The sequence below is a fragment of the Parasteatoda tepidariorum genome, chromosome 6 (genome assembly GCF_043381705.1).
Source record: "Parasteatoda tepidariorum isolate YZ-2023 chromosome 6, CAS_Ptep_4.0, whole genome shotgun sequence".
NCBI lineage: Eukaryota > Metazoa > Arthropoda > Arachnida > Araneae > Theridiidae > Parasteatoda > Parasteatoda tepidariorum.
Window position 1 is genome coordinate 31090725 of NC_092209.1, and position 20138 is coordinate 31110862.

Sequence of the window (20138 nt, forward strand, 5' to 3'; positions counted from 1 at the left end):
CTCAATCTCAAAAAAGACTTTTATAAAAATATTTTTAAAATTATTTTATTAAAGGAGCGTATAGAAGAAGCGCTTTCTTTAATCTAGCCAGTTCTTAAAAATTCCTTCGCTTGATGTAACGCGACCGTATTCTGTATAAAAGTCAAATAGTTGCCAACTAATGGACAGTTATTGATGATGGTAGATTCTAACGATCGACGATTGCTGACCACCGTTCACTGGTCCCGTGACACTAATTATGGCTATCAAGGCAAAGCCTGAGCTGTGTGGGTCAATCATAGGATCTGTTCGATAAATCATCCCTAAAACCCCTTCTCGCCAACAATAGTCTAGATCTGGCCTTTTGTTGGTTTGGCGACTGATGAGGCTAGTTGTGATTCCATTATTTCGGTTGGGTGTGGGTGTGGAAGTTAGATGGGATGCATTTGAATAGAATATCGTGAAAAAAATGCCCGACTATGTCCAACCGTTTCTCATTTAGATATCTTTCTTATACTAATAATTGCCCGAAGGTCAGAAATTTAACCCTTGGAAAGGAGAATGCCGTTTTATAAATTGGTTTTGAGGGCGGGATAAGTTTACGTTAAATGAAAATTGGTAACTTTTTAGAATACCAGACAGTGAATAGGATTTCGATGGAAATTGGACATTTCTACAGTTTTTTCTTAGATTGTTAGCCATAAAAAAATTCAGATTGAGTATAATATGTATCACAAATGTAACTAAGTTTAGTTATAAAATACCATATAACATAAGTGTTCTTCTACACTATAAAAAATGGATAAGCCAATTTCATGGAACTTCTTCATTTTTGACGAAACCGTTTCCTGATGCATGTTTAGAGTAAAAATTTCGTCAAAGTAACTTACACTCAAGCGATATTCGGACCCGGAATCTTCATAATACGAGGCCAACTCCCAGCCCACCATATAGGCCAGTCGGTTTTATCGCCACTTTATAAAGTAACATAGAGGATTTCCATAGCGTATATTAATACTTAAGTAACATAAGTGTAGTGTAATACTTACGGCATAATTAGAAATTTACTAATATCATAAAAATCAATGTTTTATAGTGTTTTCTCTAATTTTAAAGCGCATCTTGTGAAATTTTATTATTATTGTTGTTTTTATTGCATTTTTTATATGAATATATTGTTTTAATATTATTTTACAGTGTGCATGAGTGTATTATCATAATATAATTCACAAAAGAAATCAAGTTAATATAATGATAAAAAAATTTAGAGAAACTGCTTGTATGATAACAAAAATGTTAGACAAAGTGCTTGCTATCATTTTATTCAAGTTGCAATTGAAACTAACTTCAATTTATTTCATATATGATATCAGTTTGAGGTTGTTAGGATGTTAGCAATAATCGTAATTTGATGAAAATCATTATTTTTAATATAATTTTATGCGAGCCTTGGTGGCTCCAGGAATTAGAACCCTAGTTTCCCAATGAGGTGAGCCGGGTTCGGAACCCGGCGATGGCTGGTCGATATGAATTTCGCACGCAGCCGTTACCACAATACTGACGTAAAATATCCTCACTAGTAGACGGATCCTGTGGTAGAGTCCCTTTGCCGTCAGGCTAACCGTGAGTTTTCTTCTCTATGCTGGTTAGTTCCATAAAAAAGTCCTCCAAGAAGGCATATTTTTCCCAATACTTGATCCGGAGGTTCTCTTGTCTTCCGAATTGGATTCAACATTACAAGGCTGTCCTAAGTTCAAAAATTGGGTCGGCTGTTCAACGACGGTTATATGCTGTTGCTTCTAATGCCACTTGCCAATGCCAGCAGGCCTGCTTTGTTAAATCAAGCGAATTTAAGACAGAGGGAGCGCCTTTCGTTTTTAGTAGCGCCATCTATGGCCAAGAATACAAGTTCAACCACAGACACGTCACAGCCAGTTTATGGGGCGACCCATTCTCATACCCATTCCTTCATCCACAGATCGTAATTTTAACCTGAGCTAGAGAACGATAAATCTCCAATTTAGTACCCCCAGAGGTATTGATTTGTTATGGAAACTTAATTTAGTGACCCCGACAGATTTAACGGGCATCAGTGACCATTTACTGCACGGGGATTCTACGGCAGGTGGGGATCGAACTCCCGACCTCTTGGACATCCTGTCCCACGACGGTTATATAATTTTAAGTATCTTTAATTTTAAGATGCATGCAATATTAATTTTATATTTAGTAATATTCAACTGATTTTAATACTTTTTGTCGAAAATTCATAACTGCTTAAAGATTGAAATTCAAAATAGCTAATGAATTTCTTTTCGCAAAAAAAAAAAAAATAATAATAAAAAAAAAATAATAATAAAATATCAAGTGTGTAAAAGGTTACGGAATGCAACTCGGAATCATTAATGGAGAAACTTCCAATTACCGAAAGCATTTTTTTTTTAAAAAACTTTCCATCATTTGATTAATGAAGATAATTTCGAAATTATCCGATCAAATTTGGAAGAAGAAAAAAATTAAATAAAACCCCAAAAGCGTCGCATTTTATCAAATCGTTCTATAAACATGATGATAACCTATTGCTAAGAAACCTCAACAATAAAAACGGAAGCCTTTCCAATCTTTCAAATAAAACAAACCCACTATGTTTGAGAACTGTTAACGCGCCTGTATTCAATTACAACAATCTTAATGACTGTTGTCTTGGATGAACTTGCACAGTAATAACATGATATTACAGTGCACTAACTGGGCGCCTTGTTAAAAGAGCAACTGAAAGCCGATATTAAAACCCGAGAGGGGTTGGGACATGTCAGTACGGGTGTGGACTTATTGATGGTTAAGGCACGCCCAGAATTTATTATATTTTTATTATATTTTATCTAGCTTTCATTCAATCTGAGTAGCTGATTATATATTGCATAATATGATATTCGACATTTATGTAAAAGTGTCTACAATTTCACAGCGAAGCAATTCGGTAATCGGCTCAAAAGTGTTGCATATAACGCCAAGATTGATTCGTGACAGCAGTTAGATAAGGAATTATGGGTAATTTGGCCATTAAAGTATAAAAATGAAGCTTTTATAATGGCATTTTCTATATTCACTCTTTGGATGTTGGAGATTTTGGGAGTGTACCACGAAGAAAAAAATGCAACTTGCAAATGATTGTTTTTTGTAATTTAACTAGAAATGGCTTTGAGAATAGAATGGTTTTTGATGCAAATGTGTCTGTTTTCAACTTTTCCGAAACTAATTTGTCATAGTGCGATTTGATTCTTAATTGAGTTGCACTCTATTTGATTCGTCATAATATCGGTTTTAAATCATAATACTGGTAAGTTCAGCCGGATATTTTATAAATGCTGCAAACTCTAATAAGGTGCTAAACGGAGCCGAATATCCATTTTAACTAAAATAGAATATCATACATGGCCGGTATAAGAGAGCTGTACTCAACTTTTCCAAAAATAATTTGTCATAGAACAATTTGATTTTTAATTGAGAAGCACTTGGTTACATCATAATACCGGTAAATTCAGACCGATATTTTGAAACTGTTGCAAATTCTAATAAGGTGTTGAATGTAACCAAATTTATTTTAACTGGAATAGAATATCCTATATAGCTTGTTTATAACTGTTCCAAAAATAATTTGTAATAGTATGATTTGATTTTTAATTGAATAGCTCTTATATTGATTTGCCTACGTTGCACCATAATACCAATACTGCAAAAATGCGTGGTCTAATATCTATCCGAATTTGGTGTTGAAAAACTGTTAAAAATTGTGTGAATGATTACCTTAAGTTAATACCGAATCGATGCTCTTACGCACTTCCAAGAGTAGTTAACACCAATCATAGAAAAAGTTTACTCCAATCAGCCGATCATTGGTAAAAATATTGTGTTTTTTTGGAGCTCCGTAAATTTGGCAAATAATTAGTGTCTATTTAACCTATTTAACTAAATTCTTGTGTGAAATGATAATAGGACACGTTTTAAAGGAATAACAAATTACTTCGGGCTATTATTAGGAGTTTAAAGGCAAATATTTGTGCAATTTCAAGAAATTGATAATAATAATGCGTTCAAGATGGCGGTTTGCCTGCATGAAATGTAATTCTTTTCGGACTTAATTGACTAACTCGTCACAACCCATTTAATACTAAGTAATTTTCAAACCTTTTTTCCTGATTGATAAATGGCGGATTGATTTCACGAACTACTCTAATAAACAGTTATAATATGCGTGCATGTTTTTACTTTTAGTCTCATAAGATTTGAATAATTCTGTTAATTGTACAAAACAATTTTATAATAATGAACCTCTATTCACTTTGGCCAACTCTGAAAACCTCTCACGGTTAATCCGACAGCGAGGGGATTCTAATTCATGATCCATTCGGGATATTCTTTCATTTAGGATATTTTAAGTCGGGACTGAACAATTTTGGAATTCTGAATAGTGTAAAGGAAGCAGAATTTAGTTTTTGGAATTCATATCGCTTAAATGTGATCGGAGAGAGGGCAATCTGTTCAGATACCCAGCTTTGAGCATGGGGAATTTAACCTCGAGGGAAGACTCTATAGTGCGGCTTTGAGGAGAACTCCTCCAGACTAAAAGTCTGGGACTGTCTGCTACTATGGTAACAAGCGAGAGCACATTTCTAATGGGGATGAAATGGACAAAAGAAGGCGTTGATTGGTTTACTCACGACGACCTACGCCGAGATTAAGACAAAGCTATTCACCCCACACCCTTATTCGAAGTGTTCTTTCCTCGTAACCATAGTACCCGCCACGACGCGAGACGGATATCTGGGGGAGTTCTCTTGAAAGCCACACTATACTCACTATTCTGCACGGGCAACTAGATTTAAATATCTAAAAACTCTGTATATCATCTAAATATCATAACTCTGTTTTACGCGTTATTATTTTTCTGCGTTTAAATGAGAACTAACGCAATTTAAAAGAATTTCATGTTTTTCTTTTCGGTATTTTTTCAGAAATTATTTACCGGGCAAATATTAAATAATCTTAAATCATAAAGTTTAGCAGAAACTCTTAACGTAATTTTTTAATATATTGATAAATACTGACTTTTGCAAACAGTTTTCTGATGTTTCGAAACCAAGACGCTCGTCTTACAAATTTTTTGCTATTACAAATGCACTGAAATGATCTTACAAATGCACTGAATGCACTGAACTTAAGCTGTTAAAATATGAAGATGTTTCTTTATAAGCTTCGAAATTAAAATTTCATTTATTTACTAGGATATAATAAATACTAAAAAAATTATAACTGAAGAAAGATATCATTGAGTACCCTAATCCATTCAATGAGAAGCGCGGATGATCACGAAATACAGCGCTCGCAACCCAGTTAGGTGACCCAGATTTGATTCCCAACGGTGGCTGGTTGATACGAGTTCTGCTTCCGGCTGTTACCGACTGCAGTGCTGACCTAAAATATTCTCAGCGATAGTTGTAATCATAAGTTAGAATCCCCTTGCCGCCAGGCTAACAGTGAGAGGCTATCTTGGTTTGCTATCTCCATGTAACACAAATACGGGCACTAGGGCCGGGATAGCCTGGTCGGTAGGGCGCTGGGCCCATATCCAAGAGGTCGTGGGTTCGATCCTCGCCGGCCGAAGACTCCCCGTGTAGTAAATGGTGACTGATGCACGTTAAATCTGTCGAGTCTCAAAGTCCTCCATGTTCCCACAACAAATCAATACCTCTGGGGGTACTGATCCAGGAGTTTCCTTGTCTTCTGGATTGGTTCAAAATTACAAGGCTACGGAGTTGAACGTAAGTAGTCGTAAACCCATGAAATTGGGTCGGCTGTTCAACGACAGTTATAAAATAAAATAAAATACGGGCACTGGGCCCATGTCCAAGAGTTCGTGGGTTCGATCCCAGCCAGCCGTGTTGTAAATGGTGACTGATGCACGTTAAATCTGTCGAGTCGCAAAGTCCTCCATGTTCCCATAACAAATCAATACCTCTAGGGGTAGTGATCCAGGAGCTTCCTGGTCTTCTGGATTGGGTTCAAAATTACAAGGCTATGGAGTTGAACATTAGTAGTCGTAAACCCAAAATTGGGTCGGCTGTTCAAAGACGGACATATAAAACACGGGTTAGTTCCATCAAAAAAGGCCTCCATGAAGGCTAGTTTGACCCAATGCTTGATACAGAAGCACCCTTGTCTTCTGGGTTTCGTTCAAATTACAGGACAATGAAGTTGAACATTGGTAGTCATAAATTCAAAATAAGTTGGGCTGTTCAACGTAGGTTATAAAATAAAATAAAATCCATTCCTTAAACTACATAAGAGTTTTTAGTTAAACATGTAATATATTTTTGAAACTAATAAATCTAAAGCATTTAAGTAAAAGCAAATTTTTTAGAAGCATTAAACATTCTCTAAAAGTTCAGTATGGCTTTGAGGTATATCTTACAAGCGACTTTAAAATAAGAGCAAATCTCTACTTTTATGAGATAATCGCTTTTTATCAAATTTTTATTTCTAGTAAAAGCGATTTTAGTTTTTAACGATGTCTTTTCGTTTATAAATAAAAGAAAACTATGATCGTTGAAGTATAACGATTTAAAAGTAACAACAACTTGAGGATCAGCAAAGCAATGAGAAGTTTTTAAAGATCTAGTTCGTTTTATTTATTTTCTCTTCTAAGTGGTGAGCACTCTTCAGTTGCAGTTACGTTTATGTCAGGAATAAAACGAGATAGTCGAGATTTTATAGGCCAATAAAGTTGATTATTCGTGTGCCTTACATCGGATGTTAGATTTTATGGCTATTTACATCGTCGACTAATGTACCATGCACTTTGTTTTTCTTTTTTGAAAAAAACAGAGCGGTCCATTTCATTTAACAGTTATGATGACCTTGATTTCTGGCTTATATTGATTTTACCAGTCCAATCTTTTGTGCTTTTATAAAAAAGATATTAAAAAGAGATAATGCATCGTAAAATATTTTGTGTTGTAGATTTTGCTTCTTATTTTATAAAGTTTATTTTTTTCTGATGACCTACATTGGGAAAAAAATAGTAGAGATATTTTTCTGACAGTTATAATGTTTTAAAATGTTTTAAAACATTTTTTAATAAGATATTTAAAAAAAAAATAGGACGCATAATAAAAGTTTATTTCTGGAGTAAAGTTAGTTTCAAAATATTTATTTTTTTATTTCATAAAATATGAATGATTATTAAAACAGCAGATTTGCAAAGTATTGACGATATTCATGTTTATTTTGATTAAACGCGTTGTAAATTAACAAACTATAGTTAAGTAGTTTAAAAATAAAAGATCTTCGTTTCAAGAATATTTATTATTTTTTTCATAATACAGAAGTCGCTGTTAAGACAGTAGTTGTATTGATGATAGCAAAGTATTGATGATATGCATGTTTTATTTTGTTTAAACACGCGGTAAATTAATAAATTATAGTTAAGTAATTTAAAAATATAATCTTTTATCATTTTACGAAAAGACGCATCGTAAAATTTTACCTGTTGTTCAGAGTTTGTTTCAAAAAAATACTTTATTTTTCCTGGAAGCGTATTATGATATAAATATATAGTTAAAAATATAGAGGATTTTCATAGTATTTTACATTGAGAACATCGTAAATAATTCAAAATTATTATTTACTTTAAAAATATCCCTTACGAAAAGAAATTTTGTTTTATAAAGAATGTGACGTATTGAATAGCTTTATTTATGCTTTAGAGCTTGTTTCCAAAAATACTTTATGAAGTAAAAAAATATTGATTAGAATATAAATGCGTAATTAAAAGAATTTAAGCTTTCATTTCATTGAAAAAACGAAGAAAAAATTCTGGCAAAATTATCTCACTGTATGGTAATAATACTTCAGTTAAAAAAATAATAAGAGGAATAAAAATAATTTTGATTGATAAAACTAAAATATACGGTATTTAAACTATTCATTTGGTAATTTTTTTCTTTCATATGGTGACGGTTTACCGAAAATTTATACTTTCAAAATTATTGTTCTTATTACCTCACATTTAAAAAAATACAAAACTGAAAAGTAAATTTAACTGAATAAATAATTTTTGTGTCATGCTCTATTATGATCAAAGTTATCATGATAAAATTACCAAATTTTACTACATTTATCAAATTGAATCACATATTAAAAAACCATATTTTATCGTTAATTTTACCAAAATCATTACCAAAGCGCTTAGGAACAAAAAGTTACCGACCTTTTTGGTGTTCCCGTACACCCAGGAACACGGTAAACTTTACCCTATTCAATAAGCTTTGACCATACTTCTTTTTCTCATTGCGTGCTGTAAAAAAATAAAAAAATATATGCATTGTAACTTTAACAGATTGTGAGTTTTTTATATCTGATTTTTTTTATTTTAATTTATTATTTCAATTCTTACAACTTTCGTTAACTATTATTTTTATAAATGAAAATTAGATTTAATCAGAAGCAAGCTCGCAAGTTTAGTTACGTCGTTAGTTTGATTTGAATCAATCGGAATGAATAGATACCGCACTGATTCTTTTAAATCTTTTAAATGGGACTGGAAAAAAGAATCAATCGGAATGAATAGTTGCCGCACTGATTCATTTGAATCTTACAAATGGGACAGAAAATATGAATGAATCGGAATGAATAGATTCCGCACAGATTCATTCTTATAAAGAGGACAGAAAAAAATCTTCGTTTGAAGTAAACTTTTTAGTTTCGTTTATTTTATTTATTTATTTTTTTTTACATTCGTGAACATTTGCTTATATTTTGATATCATTATTAAAAAATATGTATATGGGGAGGTCAAATATATAAGGCAGGAAAAAAGGAACCAAAAAAAAAAAATCTATCGAAATGTCACAAGGACATCTCGATAGATCGAATCATCGTATCGAATCACAAAGAAACCGGAAGGGAAAGACAACAAAACCAGTTTAATTGCCTGATAAACGCTTGAGGTTCATTTCTTATAACTGCTTTTCGATTTCCTTCGATTACATTCCTTTCTCAGGAGTTTCTAGATAGATTTCGATATTTGTTTTTAATTTCTAGCTTTAACATTAATTTAGAACATCTAATGTGTTTATTTGCTTTGACTTCATTTTTGACGAAGATTGTAAAAATAGGTATTAAGGGCGATTAATAGGAGACAACAATCTTTATACTGACTTTGTTTTCCTTCACAATATGAATCAAATTGTGGGCAAATAAATGGAGAATATAGAGTAAAAAAAATATAGAGTTAAGAGTGACCCTAATAGATTTTGATTAATTAATTTTAATGAAGTTTCAATGATTCCAACCTCTCAACCCCTTAATCAAAGTTCTAATACCGTTCTAAACATGCAGCTTAAATTAATTTCACAACAGTTATCCACAAAATCTAATTTTTAAGAACAGCAAAATTAGGTTATCAGATTACGTTATCTAATACATAGACTTCACAATATTTAATACAAACTTCATAATTATTACAAAGCCCATGTCAGTCTGAAGACTGGAACAAGAGCATTAGCACTCACAAATATTCTTTTGTTGTCTATTTTACAGTTCCATTGAAATTTATGCTAGGTTAGGTCAATAAATAATAGAGAGATTTTGCATTTTAAGCATTCTGCTCGCTTCCGTACTGAATGCATAGAAATTTGGTTGATTTGAGTAACATTGCAGCACAGAATTTACGTACGTGAGAGTGCAGGATGGTGCGTGAGAGTACGAAATATCCCTATTAACTGAAATTTTTTACGTAATTCAAATCCATGTGCTCAATTGGGTATTCTTAGAAATTAACATACGTGAGTGTGCAGGATGCTACGTAAGATTGAAAAATCTCTCAAAACATCTTTTTAAAAGTAATTAAATTCATAACTTCTATTAAATATTCACAGAACTTACGTACATGCGCGTACAAGATGCTACGTGAGAGTACGTATTATCTCTATTAATTATTTTTTTACTCAATTATATCCATATGTTCAATGGAACTTACGCGCGTGAGTGCGCAGGATGCAAAATCTCTCAAAACTGATTTTTTTTTAAAGTAATTAAATCCATACCTTGTATTAAATGTTTATAGAACTTACGTACATGCGCGTACCAAGATGCCAAGAGAGCGTACTAAATATCTCCATTAAACTGAATTTTTTTACGTAATTCAAATCCATATGCTCAATTGGGTATTCACAGAACTTACGTACGTGCGAGAGTAGGATGCTACATAAGAGTACAAAATCTCTCAAAACAGATTTTTTTTTAATTCTTTCAATTCATTGGCTCAATTGATTATTCGAGCAAGATTCTACACGAAAAGGAGAAATTTCTAGAACTGAATTTTCTTATGTAATTCAATTCACATTTTTAATAGTACATTAAACCTTTGCACTCGAGGTCTTTCAACGGCATAGAAGGCATAACTCAAAATTAACACACTTATCATATCTTACTTGGTAGCTTTTAAATTAATGGGTAACTAAACATTAAGATGTAAAAATTGTAACTTTTAGTCCGGTACATATTTTACGGGTGGTAATGGTGACAAAAATGTCCTTTTCGAGGTGCAGAGAGTTGAAAAAGTTTAAAATTACCAATTAATTGATTCAACAATTTTATGAAAGCTTCAAGGCTTCATTGTTGTTCTTTTAAACGTTTTTTTTTTTTAAATAATTATTTTTAATTGAAATTAATTGCACTAGCTCCAAAATGCTTTACTTTCCTAAATCCCAAGTAATTCATGGTTGGTAAAGGGAGAAAAAAAATGAAAAAACTAAAACGTACTGAACTAAAGTCAGAATTAGCTGCTAGCAATCCTTTCGAAGCCTGAAATAAAAAAAGAAGTTCTTCTCTAGGGAAAAGAGCAATCAAAAATGGCGTCCCGAATTAAAAGAATGCGGCTTTTCATTGATGTCTTGGCCCGTTACTATGGCAACAGTTGTCAAGACGTGGGCGTGGCAGTGGGAGTGGTCGAGTGGGCGGATAAAGACGATCGCCGTTGCATAAGGTTACCCGTTTTTGTCCTTTCTATCTGGGTTTTCTGTTATCACGCAATTTCCCGTTTTGTATTTGAGATACCGCGAGATGGTCTTGTTCAACTATCGACTTACGTCTGCTCAATAGTTGCTCCACATCTTCCTTTAAAATTGTTTTATTGCCTTTCCAAAAGAAATTGTCCCTCTCTTTAAATTTTTAACGAAATGGCTTCTAGAAGTGAATGTTTTTTTTATTATTTTTTATTATAGGTTAACAAGAAAGTGTTGGTTAGAAAATATTGACTTTGTCTCAATTCTTGTGAAATACTGTGTATAATGTAGTGCTTCATCTCTTTTTTTAAATTAGTAAATTTTTGTTCTTTATAATAGGGTATTTATGACAAAAAACTCAGAGTAATAGCAGTTAAGAAAATGACTTTTCATGCGTAAATATGAGTTTTTAAATTTAGTAGTTTCTCAAAAAAAAAAAAAAAAAAAAAAAAAAACTATTCTTCGGCCAATTTTTTTTAGATTTTCATACTTAATCTTTTGACGTAGGATTTTTATTAAATATATTTTTTGTAATTATTAAGGTCAAAATAAGGAAGAAAAATATATCTAGCATTTTAATAATTTATAATTATGAACTACAACATCAACCACCTGTGCTTTTTTTCTGCATTAAAGGTAAAATCTTCCTTACACGACTCATTTCCGAACAGTAATTTCTCGAATTTGCACTTATTTAGATCTAAGAGAAATAGTTATTCATCATAGAAATTTCTTTCATTAACAGAATCAATTGTTGACAAATTTTTGAATATAAATGAAAACATTTTTTTTTACACACTACTTTTTTTTCTTTTTGATTTTATATTTTTAACAAATGTAATGTCGATAGTTTTTTTTAATAACTATTAGACTTTGTTTCTTCGTTTCATAATTAAAAAATACCGAAGTATATTTTCGCTAATTTCATAACCGCAAAATCTTTCAAATCACTGTTGAGGAAACGAGAGTGAAAACACTAAAGCCCCTTTGATTGCTTGATAAAAAATTGAAGTGTTTATGTAAATTGTCATACAACTACTTTATTTTTCATGCAAAAAGCCAGATTTTGTTGTTTTCAGTCCAGTATTTTTCACTAATTTTTAAGATTTCAACAGCGTTTTTATTTCACAATCTTAAATATTAATTTGAGACAATTTATGTGTATATGATTTACTTCCTTTTTAACAAGGATTTTTAGACTGTGTATTCAGAGCGGTGATTACAGAACACCCCACACTTCATCAGTATTCTTTTTTTTTATATAAAAAATGCAGTTGAAAATTTCGTAAAAGGTTAAGATTCAATGATCTACAAGGAAAAAATAATTCTGGTAAAATTACAGTACTGTGTGGTAATTGTAATGGCATTTTTAGTTTTTAAAAAAAATAGATAACGAAAATATTGTACCATATTCTGGTAATTTTGAAAATTTTTTTTTCTTCCTCCTCAGTATAAATTTTCTGAAAGCACTCAAGCGTATCATTAACTCAATGACTAAATCCAAGTGTCTCTTCTGCTTTTTTTAAATTTTTTTTAACAATTTCATTTTGCCAGTGCAAGTTTTACATTTTTTAGTTTTTAAACGGGTGTTTGATAACAGTGGTATATTTCTTTTTCAAGATTTGAAAGACAAGCAATATATTTGTATTATTTCATAATATGCTAGTTAAAAAAAATAAGAAGAAGAAGAAAAAACGCCGTGAAGTGTTTTTACGATTAAAAAAAAAATATTTATATTTGTTTATTTCTTTGATTTATTTATATTATAATAATTTTAAATTTCTAAACCAAAGTACCGACATTTATTGCACTAAAATATCCTATGACAATAATTATTCTTTTTTATTTTTATTTTTTAGGTTGGAAAGCAGCGAAACCAGTGTGCTTGTGAAACGAAATTGATAGGCCTTTCTTTTATCTTTTACACTATTTTTCCTTACCTTTGTTATTTTTATTTTTGAGTGAGAAAAACGTTTTTTAAATGTACAGTATTATAGTATTGTATTTTATTATATGCAATAAAATTGTTTGAACTCATTTCTTTATTTTATCCGTGAAAATGAATAGAACAAAAATAATACATATTTCAAATACAAGTTTGTCTATGTAATTACATTTATAAATTTTGCTCTTCTCATTTGCAGTATACTTACAATATATTGCTCTCTCTCTATTTTTCGAACGTTGCTTTATTGCAAAAAATTTTAGTGAAGTTTCCCAACTACTTTTTTTTAATATAGGGAAGCTACCAGCTTAAAGTTAAAAATACAAATAAATAAATAAAATAAAGATAATTTCGTGCAAGCAATAATTTTCAACAGCCATTAAGGAGCTCCACACCCAGCTTGTTATTAACTCGCTGGTCCCTGAAACTGCTTTCACAGTTCTTTTCAGATATTTCTTCGGCTCGCTCATTTCACCTATTCCTATAGTGAGACGGTATATCGATAAAGTGGTAAAAATAATAACTTGAATTAAAAATAAAACTCTGCACTTTAATTACTACAAAACTATTTAGAAATTTAAGCTTAGAAGACTTAATGCTCATCTTCAGACATGAGAGAAAGTCACTGCAAAAGATCATGATAATACTGACAACAGTTTATTAAATAACTTGGATCCATGAAAAAATGAATATTAGATGATATATTAGAGATCCCCAATTTTTCATGAAAACCTGACCTCTCTGTAAAATATTAATAAGTAAATAAAAAGAGCATAAAATTGTATTCTAGCTATTTCTATAAATGTGGACAATCGTACTGCTAAGCAAAAATGAACAACCGAATGAATTATGAGATTTAGATTTTTATTTTATTTTATAACCGTCGTTGAACAGCGGCCCAATTTTGAGCTTACGACTATCAATGTTCAACTCCGTAGTTTTGTTATTTTGAACCTAATTCAGAACACAAGGGAACTCTTAAATCAAGTTTTGGGAAACATTTTCCTTCGTGGAGGACTGTCTGATGGAGCTAACACGCATTTACGTTACATGGAGAGGAAAACCACGGAAACCTCCCACGATAGGCCAGGCGGCAAGGGGACTCTAACCCATGATCCGTCGTCTATCACTGAAAATATTTTACGTCAGCACTGTGGTCGTTGCGAGCTGGGTGCGGAATTCGTATCCACCAGCGATTGCTGGGATTTGTATCCGTTTCACCTCATTGGGTGGCGAGCATTCTATCTCCTCACACGCCATCACGGCTCCTAAGATTTAGAGTTTATTTTACTTTATAACCGTCGTTAAACAGCCGACCCAAATTTGGGTTTACGACTACCATGCTCAAATCCGTAGATTTGTAATTTTGAATCCAATACAGGAAGCAAGGAAACTCTTGGATCAATACCCCCAGAGGTATTGATTTGTATTGGGAATTTGGAGGTCTTTGTGACCCCGACAGATTTAACGTGCATCAGTCACCATTTAATACACGTTTTTTTTTCGGTCGGCTTTATTCGAACTCCCGTCCTCATGAACACGAGTTCAACGCCCACCCTACCTGGCTATGCTGGCCCCTGAGATTTGACGGCAATTCCAGCCTAATAAACGTGACATTAAAGGAAAAAAGTAGTATGCCGCTTCTTGTTTTCCTCATCTTCATCTTTATCTAGTGCCACCGTTTTCCAGACTGAAATATGGCTTCAATTATTAAAGATTTGTGTTTAATATACAGTGAAGATCTCGCTTCGATGGGGAAAAAAATGTCTTTGTTGCCAGTTGCAAATTTGGAAATTTGTTTCCTCTATCCGTAATATCTTTAATTAACACTATCTGAAGTTTTTTAAGGAACACCCTTTTCCTACAAAAACGGAAAAGTTAAAGAACTTTTTTCTTAAAGAGAAAAAAAAATATTATTAATTATACATATATACCATTATAGCAAATGTTGAGCATTTATCTCTTACAAATTCATATACGAGTATCAATATAATATATATACTCTTATAAATTATACTCCTTTAAACTCTTTATTCAAAAGCCCATTCGCCAGATAATCCATCACTATTTTAAAAAAGAAAACAGATTCCCCCTTTTTTTTATTCCCCCACTCCATATGCAAACATTCAAGCATCGTCGGTGGATCAAACTATATTACCTACGACAAAAAACAGAGATTAGCATCAGGTGATATAGAGGTACAAAGTGGCAATGTTTACAAGGGTGGGGGGTCAAGAGAGATTTCTGTCATCTCCCACTGAGTGAGCGATAAGCCCTCCTACGGAGTTTCAACGCTTCACTTAGCTTACGATATTGTATTTTCTTGAATATTTTTTTTCCAACCAAATCACACAAATGAAAAACGTGGTATAAATCAAGGAACTGTCTCTTTGGGAGGAGCAATGCACGTGGTTTGTTTGATGAAATTTAGCTACCGATAAACGGATAGAGTTAAACTGTTAAGTTTTTGAATAATAACTTTTGTACGCTTCTTTACTTCACATTTTCAAGTAACAATGCTTACGTATATTACAGATAGGAACGCACAACTTAGGCTATATATTTTTCGAAGGTGTTTACTGACATTTTCGACAGTTTGAGGAAATCAGGCTGTGTATATATAGGCACATCAGAAATATATTTTATTTTATTTCATAACCATCATTGAATAGCGGACCCATTCTTTGGGTTTACAACTATCAATATTCAACTTCTTAGCCTTGTAGTTTTAAACCCAATCCAGAAGACAAGGAAACTCCTGTATCTAGGATAGGGAGAAATTTGCCTTCGTGTAGGGCTTTTTGACGAAGCTTACCTGCATTTGCATTACATGGAAGGAAAAACCACGAAAACCTTCCACAGTCAGCCCGGCAGCAAGAGGACTTTAACCCATGATCCGTCTACTAGTGGGGATATTTTACGTCAGCACTGGGGTCAGCGTGAGCCGGGTGTAGAATTCGTATCGACCAGTCATCACTGGCATTCGAAACCAGGCCACTTCATCGGGAGGCGAGTGCTCTATCCCCTGAGCAATCACGGCTCATATGCAATATATTTAATTTTATAACCGTCGTTGAACAGCCGACACAATTTTTTGGGTTTAAGGCTACTAATGTTCAACTCCGTAGCTTTGTAATTTTGAACCCAATCCAGATGATAAGGAAACTCCTGGATCAAGTATTAGGAGAAATTTGCCTTCGTGGAGGACTCTTTGAGGGAACTAAGCCGCATTTGCGTTGCATGGAGAGGAAGACCACGGGAATCTCTATGGATAGCCTGACGGCAAGGGGACTCTACCCCATGATCCGTCTACCACCGAGGATATTTCACGTCAGCACTGTGGTCGGTGCAAGCCGGATGCGGAATTCGTATCGACCAGCCATCCCTGGGATTTGAACCTGGTTCACGACGTTGGAAGGCGAACGCTCTATCCCGTGAGCAATCACTTTTCTTTAGGAATATCGTGTGAAGAGGCATTTTTTAAAAAATGAAATGGAGAAATCAGCTTCATTAAAAGATTTCATTTAATTGCTCGTATCAGCTCGAATGTATCCTTACTTTCAAAAGCTGATTTCTCAATTTCATTAAAAATGTTGTTTGAATGTATAGATTCATTTGAAAGCTATTTACAAAACATATATTTCTATTGAAAACCACTAGTGTTAGATATTTTTGGAATTGAAAAGCTTAGTGAAAAAAACGAGTTAAGTGACATTTTAATGAAATTGAGAAAATCAGCTTTTGAATGCATCGACACATTTGAAAGCTATTTACAAAAGATATAATTTTTATTGAAAACCATTTTATTTACAGTCTTAATTAACTCAATTATTGTTATATATTTTTTTCATAAGCAAGTACTTGCTGATAATATGTTCTACAATACGGGAATTTGATTGATTTTAAAATATTATTTACCTTATTCTATAACAAAGCTTTTTAATTTATACTATAAAAGATAAATTTCATCGTACATCTGTAAATATATGCGATAAAAAGTAAATGTTTCGAGTAACTTTCATTAGTTTCTTTGCTTTCTGAAAATACAAAATACTTTATTTAAAAAAAACAAAAAAATTCAAAGTATAATTGTGTTAGGTTAGTTATAAAATTCAAAATGAAGATAAAAGTTTAAACTTTGATAATAAAACAATTGGACTGAGTTAAAAAATGATAAGACTGAGGTAGCAAATTCGTAAACAAGCCTTTACTAGCACTCTTCTCCCATACTTAATCCATTTACATATGTTATTCAATAATTACTATGGGGAACGAATTTTTTGTTGCATTTATTTAACTGCTCCTTGCTTAATTCGGAGATACGGATTTTGAATCTGCCATTAGTTTTACTCATAAAGTTGCAGATATTTTTTTAAATGACATATTCAGTTCATTTTTGTCAAAATGCAAAAGTTTAAAAGCGTTATATATGCATAATGGGGTCATGAAAATGTTGCGACAAACGACTGGGGGAGGATTCACATCATCGGGATTAAAATTGAGGCCCAAAAGTGTCGGCATACGCGACTAGAGGCTCTTTCCCGATTATGACCTGTTCAGACGCACACGGAGAAGAAGTAATGGACTGTTATTCAAAAGAATTTTTTTATTTATAAATATGTAATTGCACGGAGAAAAAAATTCTATCAAAATTTCAGTACTGTATGATAAGAACATTCAAAGTTTAAAAAAGAAAGGGGGGGGGGGAGAGAGAGAGAGAGATTTCTGGTAACAAAATCAAAATAGGCGGTATTTAAAGCATTTATTTGGCAATTTTTCCGTTCATATATGGTAAAATTTATTTTTTAAAGTTTTGGTCAAACTTATAATGTTTATTGCCACACTATAAGTAAAAACGCAAAACTGAAGAGTAAATTGAACCAAATAAATATTTTTTATGCTCTTTTCTAAAGTACCATGATAAAAATACCAAATTTTACCACATTTACTAAATTTTAAATATTAAGAAACGCTTTACCACTGATTTCACTAAAGCATTAGAAAACTCATCTATAAGTTTATCGTTGCAGTTATGTGTTATATATGACGTTTTTAGACTTGTACATTTCCATGAAAAATAGACTAAAAAGTTCAAAAAAAAAAGAAAACTGTAATCCAATGAGAATCTACAAAGGTCTGTTTAAATCCAAAAAGATCTGTTAAAAAAAATCTCATTCAGCAGGAAGAAAAATGTTCTACAGAATTATGTTTAAAAGTAGTGCATTGTTTAAAAGTTTTCCTAATTAAATTGTAATTTATTGAAAATTTATGGACATTGAAACAATCAATTTTAAAATACCTCCCAAAAGTCCTTGTCTCCGCCACTGATTATAAAAAGAGCATATTATTCGCTGAAAAGGGTAGCAAAGTTTTCGTATTACAACCTTAATAATATCTGCATAAATGTTGAAGAAATTTGGATAGTTAAATAGAAAATAAAAAAAGATGAAAGTAAAATGAAAATGTGAGCCAAGCTGGCTCTTCTTTGTTCAGCCAAGGTCTTGTCAAAACTGTCGTTTTGTTACGGAGCAAGTGGCGGAAAATAATACCTTCCTACGCAACTTTATCCCCTTAACTTTTCAGATTATCAATCTCGACCCCTTTAAATTGCAGGGTCGGTGACATTAGAGTCCTCGAAAATGACTTCCCTTGAGTCCTAGCTGAAAGGGGGAGACCCCTTATTAATGGGGGTCAAAGTATATCCAATGACAATTCCTTTAGGCTGGCGAAGTCAAAAAGTCCCCTGGCGAGTATTAAATGTCACCGTTTTTCAAAAGTGATTTTTTTTTTTGTGTGAAAGCCGCCTGAAACCCCTTTTCAGTCTTTAAACTCGGAAACAAAAGAAAGTTTTCAACGACGTAAAACTTTCAGAAAATAATTGCAGCTAGGAGAAAGTTAAAAATTTTTACCGATTTTGTTCGTGGAAAGTTTGTCATAGTTTAAACTACTCTTTTCATTTTTGAACTCAATTCTTTTCAAAGAAAGAAGAAAACTAATTGCCAATTTTTAAAAATTCAGAAGACAGAACAATTACTTATTTTGTTTTGATTTGAGTGCGTTTTGCGTTTATAATGCAGTTTTTGCAACAGAATATTAAAATTCAGATAACAGACGGTTATGTTAAAAGCTAAGTTAAAACTGTAGGCTTAGCTGCTTTAAATAAACAATTAACAGATATCTAATGTAAAAGCAAAAATATTTATTATGTTTCCAAAAAAAAAACTCACCTTTTAAACTATAGAAAACAAACTATCACTCTCCTTGTGAGTGGTAGAACAAAAACTGAATTAATCAATTCTTGACTAGAATTCTATAAATGATTAAAAATAATGCAAACGATATGATAACAGATATAAAAAAAATGCTAAATAATATTCATGCTTAAAAATATGCAAACGATAATTTTCTGATACATTACTTTACAAGTTATTCAACTCCATTGATGTTCAAATTTGTAAAAGAATAAAGACGGATTTTTTTAGCTACATATTTTGTTCGTATTGTAAATGTTTCAAAATGTAATTTAATTCATACTACTGGAAATACTGGAAATTGTTGGCAACAACTTTCGTTTAAATTTTGAATTTCGTTATTAAAAATTTCAATGTTTAAAAGGATTTTTAAATTTGACAATCTTATAGTTCAAAATTATTTTGTTAATTAATTCATTAAATTATAAATAACGAATAAAAATTGTTTAATTTTAATTTATTATTTATTTTTCTTTTTATTTTAATTTCTTTTCGTTTAAAATAATTTTTGGGTAAACAAGTTTCTTTAGCGTGACAAATTTTCAAATTTTTCGCTAGATAATTGAATTTTTTTGATTTGTTCCAGATATACACTGAATAAACTCCAAAAGTAAAATTTACATTCTAAGAAGAATTTACATTATTTCAACATTGGTTGGGTGATGGGCATATATGGCAGTACTTTTACTTTCGTTACTTGTACCGCCGGAACAAGTAAAAAGTACGTACTTTTACTTGTACTTCGTTACTTTTTAAATTTAGTACTTTTACTTGTACTTTCGTTACTTTTTTAGGGAAAAAGTACAAGTATTTGTAACGGAAATGTCGAATGAAATCGTTACTTTTTTCTGAAGCTCGGTAAGCTTTCTAAAAAGAAAAAAAGGAAGAAAAAAATTA

At 32.0% G+C, this 20138-nt stretch overlaps 1 long non-coding RNA gene across 1 annotated transcript in view; it reads left to right on the forward strand.

The window, feature by feature from the left end:
* The window catches only part of LOC139425897 (uncharacterized), a 36123-nt gene extending 23041 nt beyond the window's left edge, over positions 1-13082 (forward strand). The window contains exon 2 of the long non-coding RNA XR_011636985.1: positions 12905-13082. This is a non-coding gene — a long non-coding RNA (uncharacterized lncRNA). The remainder of the gene's footprint in view (positions 1-12904) is intronic.
* Positions 13083-20138: the final 7056 nt, after the last annotated feature.